At 44.8% G+C, this 6,155-nt stretch overlaps 1 long non-coding RNA gene across 1 annotated transcript in view; it reads right to left on the bottom strand.

Annotated features, from left to right (window-relative positions):
- Positions 1–396: 396 nt before the first annotated feature.
- LOC116418751 overlaps positions 397–6,155 on the bottom strand; it is a 9,446-nt gene continuing 3,687 nt past the window's right edge. The window contains exon 4 of the long non-coding RNA XR_004228890.1: positions 397–457. This is a non-coding gene — a long non-coding RNA (uncharacterized LOC116418751). The remainder of the gene's footprint in view (positions 458–6,155) is intronic.

Genomic DNA, 6,155 nt, shown 5'->3' with positions numbered 1-6,155 from the left:
TATTATCTCCACTTTAGACACGAAAAAACCCAAACAAAGAAAGCTTACATAATTTGTTCAAGTCACAGTTAGCAAGATAGTAGAGCCCTGTGTGCATGTATGTTTGTATGTGTATTAGTGTGTTTTCATACTGCTATAAAGAACTGCTTGAGACTGGGTAGTTTATAAGAAAAGAGGTTTAATTGACTTACAGTTCCACATGGCTGGGGAGGCCTCAGGAAACTTACAATCATGGCAGAAGAGGAAGGGGAAGCAAAGACTTTCTTTACAGGGTGGCAGGAAAGAGAAAGTGAGCAAAAGCAGGGAAAACTGCCTCATAGAACTATCAGATCTTGTAAGAACTCACTCACTATCACGAGAACAGCTTAGGGGCATCCACCTCTATGATCCAATCACCTCCCACTTGGTCCTTTCCTCAACATGTAGAGATTATGCAGATTACAATTTAAGACGAGACCTGGATGGGGACACAGAGACAAACCGTATTAATATGTCTGAACGTTTATCTCAATACCCGTTTTTTGAAGCTGCTGAGGGTTGCAATTTTCACTTCCACAAGTGTCAAGGGCCAATAACTTTGCTAACACTCCTGGAAAACACTTGGTGTTGCCTGATGGTTTGCTGACAACCTCTGCGTTAATATTTACAGCCTGACATGCTGCACCTGCCTAGGGATCAGGCTCTGTTTCTCTCTTGGCCCCAGTCCTGCTTCAAAGAGGCCTTCAAGGGTTAATCCATGACAAAGCTTTCCTAGTTTTGATGGCTTAGGGAGCTAAAGTATACTTCTCAGGCTAATTCCAATGGAAGGCTACCTCACCACTTTCCTCAGGAGAAATCATAAAGTGACTCCTATTTCTAGTTCTTATTACAGTTATTTTTATTTCTTTTACTTAATTTATTAAGAGAAAAGGTCTTGCTCTATTGCCCAGGCTAGGGTGCCGTGGTGCCATCATGGCTTACTGTAGCCTCAAGTCTCTGGGCTCAAGCAAGCCTCCTGCTTCAGCCTCCTGAGTAGCTGGGACCACAGGTGTGTGTCACCACGCCTGGCTAATTTCTTTTTCTAGAGATGGGGTTCTCTCTATGTTGTTCAGGTGGTCTCAAACTCCTAGGCTCAAGTGATCCTCCCGCCTTGGCCTCCCAAAGTGTTGAGATTATAGGCATAAGCCACTGCACCCAGCCTATTTTAAAATAAATTAATAAAAATAAGTGTTGTGTTTATTGCAGTATAACAAACAACTCCAAACTTATAGGCATAACACAATAATTACTTCTTATTGATTCGGTTCAGGAGGTGGTTCTCACTTGGAGCCTCTCATGAGGTGCAGTCAGATGGTGACTGAGGCTGGGGTCATTCCAAAGGCTGGCTGTTCACTAGGACTTCAACTGGGGCTGAGGACCAGAACACCTATACCCGACCTCTCCATTGTCACCTGAGCCTCCTCCTACCACGGGAGCCAGAATTGAAAAGCAAGCATCCTGAGATGTAGCCAAGCTAAAATATCCTTTGTAATGTAGCTTTGGAAGTCACCCAGTGTCACTAAGCCCAGCCCATATTCAAGGGTAAGGGAATTGGGCTGCACCTCTCGATGGAGGCAGAGTCAAAGAACTTTGAGACCTGTTTTATAACCATCATATGTAGAATTTCTGCAGACTTAATGGTTCTCGTCAAGGAGTGGGCATTCCTCAGTTCACTCCTCACAGTGAACTCATTCTCTGAAATGTCCTGGGGCAACACAGATCTTCAGCACACTGACTGGTTCTCAGAGGTTTATGATGCCATCTATCTCCTGGGTTTTGTCACTGTCTCCAGACATCCTTGATGGCTCTCAAAGTGTTTTGTGGGTCCCCCCACCGCACATGCATGGGGCATGCAGCTTTGAAGGGGAAAGGCCACGTGAGAAGGATGAGTTTTACTCTGTCTTGTGGGCTTTGCCTGCCCAGATCAGCCACCTCTCTGTGGCTGATCCTTTGGGATGTGATGATGTTGTTAATAACACTTATCATTTATTGAGTTCCTCCTGCACGCGAGACACCAAGCAAAGCATGTTACCTGCATTACCTAATTTAACTTCTCTTCTTACTAGCCTTAAGTGGTAAGGAATATTTTTATCCTCACTTTACATGTGAGAAGATGGTCATATGTAAAGTGACCATCTGGCCAGAATGGTCAAGCGATTTGCCCAAGACACACATCTCTACTAGCAGATAGAGCCTGGATTTGAATGCAGGTATATTTGCCTCAGACAGCAGCGTTGTGGTTTTGAGTTTGAACATTGAGGTCAGACTACTTGGGCTTGATTCCTCGCTTTGGGCAATCTTTGACAACCTCTTTGTATTTCAATTTCCTCATTGGTAGAGGGGGGACGATAAACATATATATATCTCAACCCCATGGGGTTTTAGCATTAAATGGGAGGGGCCATTTAATGTGTTTAGCACTTGGCAAGTATTAATTATTTCTCCTTCTTTACGATTTATGTCAGGTGGGAGTGGTGATTTACTCAAAAGAATAATATGCCAGAAATGAAGAGGTCTAAGGAAATACAGCATGAGGAACTACCAGAGACCTGCTGTCAGATCTCGGCATTCAGTGACTCACTTCAGTCTCTGAGTTCCCATCTGTAAAATGGGCACAAGACTGGGACCTTTTTTTTGAGACCAAGTCTCACTCTGTCGCCTAGGCTGGAGTGCAGTGGCATGATCTGGACTCACTGCAACCTCTGCCTCCTGGGTTCAGGTGATTTTCCTCCCTCAGTCTCCCAGGTAGTTGGGATTATAGGTGCCCGCCACCATGCCTGGCTAATTTATTTATTTATTTATTTTATTTTTATTAGAGATGGGGTTTCACAATGTTGGCCAGGCTGGTCTCGAACTCCTGACCTCAGCCTCCCAAAGTACTGGGATTATAGGCATGTGCCACCGTGCCTGGCCTAGACTGGAACTTCTTGAGGATGAACGGAGGAAACACTTCTCTACATGGCATCCCAGTCCTTTCTCTACTTCCAGAGCCAATTAAATCTGCCAGCCACTCACCAATCCAAATGCAGATGATACATCATGGAAACTGACTGAGGAACACAGAGGCAGAAAGGAGGGTTGGGAAGAAACCGTCTCCACCTTCTTATGGGACTCAAAACACTGTCTAATTCACAGAGTGACTAGATATTGGTCTTGTCTTTTGGGGTTAAACCCTGGACAGTGGGGTGTGACTTCCTGAAATGTGTCCATACTGCAGCCAAGCTCTGCAATCTGTGCAGTAGGATTTTATCCATTGTCTGTATAAGTAACATGATGGCTGGGGCCGGAAAGGGCCCAGTGCAGAGGCAGGCAGGTGGGGTGGCCCACACTTGCCTGTCGCTGTTGCTCAACCCCGGATCAGCACTGTCTTCCGAACCCAAAGAGGCTGGGAGGTTTTTACAAAGGCCCCAGGTCTATGTGTGTGGTTGAGCCCCCTCCCAGACAGGCTGATTTGTGAATGTGCTGAACTCCAGCGCACCAGTAGCCTAACCACAGAGCGGTGTTTTGTTTCTCTACCGGATACACCTGCCAAAAAGGCAGGGTTCACTTGTGCTGCCGGCTCCGGTTTGTTTTACTTTTAAAAAGATTGCACCCTCCAGATAAACCAGAGTGCACAGTTGTGTTATGGAGAAGCAGTTGAGGTTGGAGAGTGATGAAATTGATTTTATTTTCTTTTGGGACAATTCTGTACATTTTCTCCTTATTCAAATGAGCATTCCCCATATTCATATCGGTCGTTATTTCCCAAAATGTACCCCGTCAAGAGGATTTTAGGGATACAAGGGATCAAGAGCATTGAGTCACACACTGAGAAAGTTAGTCCCTTTTCAAGTGTTTTCAATCTTTCTGGTTTTGTCAAGAAAAAAGTCTCCGTTTGAAGCTATCTTTAACACCTAACATCTACTTATCTCCCTTTATACATAACAGAACCAAAGTGAGCGCAGACCTTGGAATTAGTCTTTAGTTAGATATAGTGTCTAGTTAAACGTTATAATATTGTCTAAATAAAATTTGCCAATATCGCTTTCTCTTTATGGTAATTATCTTTAGGATTACCTTAAGTGTATGGTGAGGGATAGCAGTCTACCTACCTTAGGGCTGCTGTGTTTCCCTTTAAAATAAACATGTTCAAGGTTTCAAAATCAATTAATTTAAAGAAAAATAGGAAGTAAATAATTGTATGAGTGCTACTCATAAGTAATAAAAGTCATGAGGATAGCGTGTGGCGATAGTTGAAGGTAGTAAAAATTGGGAAGGGAGGATACAGATATTTGATGTAGGAGTGGCTGGGCTTTAGAGCCAGACCAGCTTGGGTTTGAATCACTGCCTACCACCTGTGGGAAGATAAGCAAGTTATTTAGCCTAGTTCCACATCTGTAAAATCAGGAAAGCAGCAATTCACCACCCACCTTCGGACTTTTGTGGCGACAACCCACGCAGGGCTGAAATACATGGTCCTAGAACACAGTGTGTGCTCAATAAATTTAGCCATGATTATTATTCTTGCCAGAGACTCTAGTTCTACTCTCAGATATGTGCACAGAGTTAGCCCCTAGACACGCTGCTGCTGTCATCAGCTTCATGTGCTAGTTGGGGGTCTGTTGAGAAGCAGATGCCAAGATGGCATTAGATGTGCAAGAAATTTACGAGCGACACACCTGTGAAGGATAAAGGAGGGGGCCAGAGAAAGCGGGGAGAGGAGTTCTGACATCTGTGCCAGGAAGGAGAGAAGGAGGCCGGGCGCAGTGGCTCATGCCTGTAATCTCAGCACTTTAGGAGGCTGAGGAGGGTGGATCACCTGAGGTCAGGAGTTCGAGACCAGCCTGGCCAACGTGGCAAAACCCTGTCTCTACTAAAAATACAAAAATTAGCCAGGTGTGGTGGCGGGTGCCTGTAATCCCAGCTCCTCAGGAGGCTGAGGCAGGAAGATCGCTTGAACCCGAAGGTGGAGATTGCAGTGAACCGAGACTGTGCCACTGCACTCCATTCTGGGCAACAGAGCAAGACTTCATCTCTAAATAAATAAAATAAATAAATAAATAAACAAACAAATAAATAAATAAATGGAAGGAGAGAAGGAAAGAGGACTGGTTTGGAGGAGCCTGAGACTGCAGTGAGGTTACAAGAAAGGTTTGGCCAGGCTGGTAAAGAATCCTGGAGCCAAAGTGGACTATTGGTGTTGTCCCTCTTTTGTGCTCAGTCACTGGTTGGAGCAGCTGGCAGGAAGTGCAGCCTCCCTGTAGCTGTGGTGTTGGACCCAGAAAGGCAGCTTCGTGGTGACCATCTATCACGCTCCCCCCAGCAGGAGATCCAGCGGCGTTAGCATGGCTGCCATGCATATCATTTCCATCTCACACGTGAAACATGTTGAAAGTGGAACTTGAGAGTTTCCTCCAGTTCATTTTCCTGGTTAAGTAACTACTTGGACACTGTGACCCATTCAAAACCAGTTTGTGATCTTCTCCGGTTTCAGTGCCCGACTAACAAGCCAAACAAATTCAGTACTTTGAAGGCTTTTTCTTGATAACAGCTCTTGACTAAACCTATTTGCCTTTTTTTTTTTTTTTTTTTTTTTTTGGGCGGTGTCTCGCTCTGTCACCCGGGCTGGAGTGCAGTGGCCGGATCTCTGCTCACTGCAAGCTCCGCCTCCCGGGTCTACGCCATTCTCCTGCCTCAGCCTCCCAAGTAGCTGGGACTACAGGCGCCCGCCACCTCGCCCGGCTAGTTTTTGTATTTTTAGTAGAGACGGCGTTTCATTGTGTTAGCCAGGATGGTCTCGATCTCCTGACCTCATGATCCGCCCGTCTCGGCCTCCCAAAGTGCTGGGATTACAGGCTTGAGCCACTGTGCCCGGCGCCTATTTGCCTTTTAACTCTAATTTTGGATTCCCCAAATTTTGCATTTCAGGCAGAGTTAAGTACAATGGACATTTTCATGCAAATCGAATCAATACAGAGCCCCAAATGGCAGCTACTGGGCCATATCCAGTCCACAGATATGTTGGGCCCACACAGAATCTTAAAAAAAAATGTGAGCCAGCATTCTAAAATGAAAAGATTTCATATTTTTTATTTATATGTGTATATATATATATATATATATATATATTTTTTTTTTTTTTTTTTTTTTTTTTTTTT

The sequence above is a fragment of the Piliocolobus tephrosceles genome, chromosome 3 (genome assembly GCF_002776525.5).
Source record: "Piliocolobus tephrosceles isolate RC106 chromosome 3, ASM277652v3, whole genome shotgun sequence".
NCBI classification, from domain to species: Eukaryota; Metazoa; Chordata; class Mammalia; order Primates; family Cercopithecidae; genus Piliocolobus; species Piliocolobus tephrosceles.
Note: the sequence above shows the minus strand (reverse complement) of the source record. Positions and strands in the feature narration are given on the sequence as shown.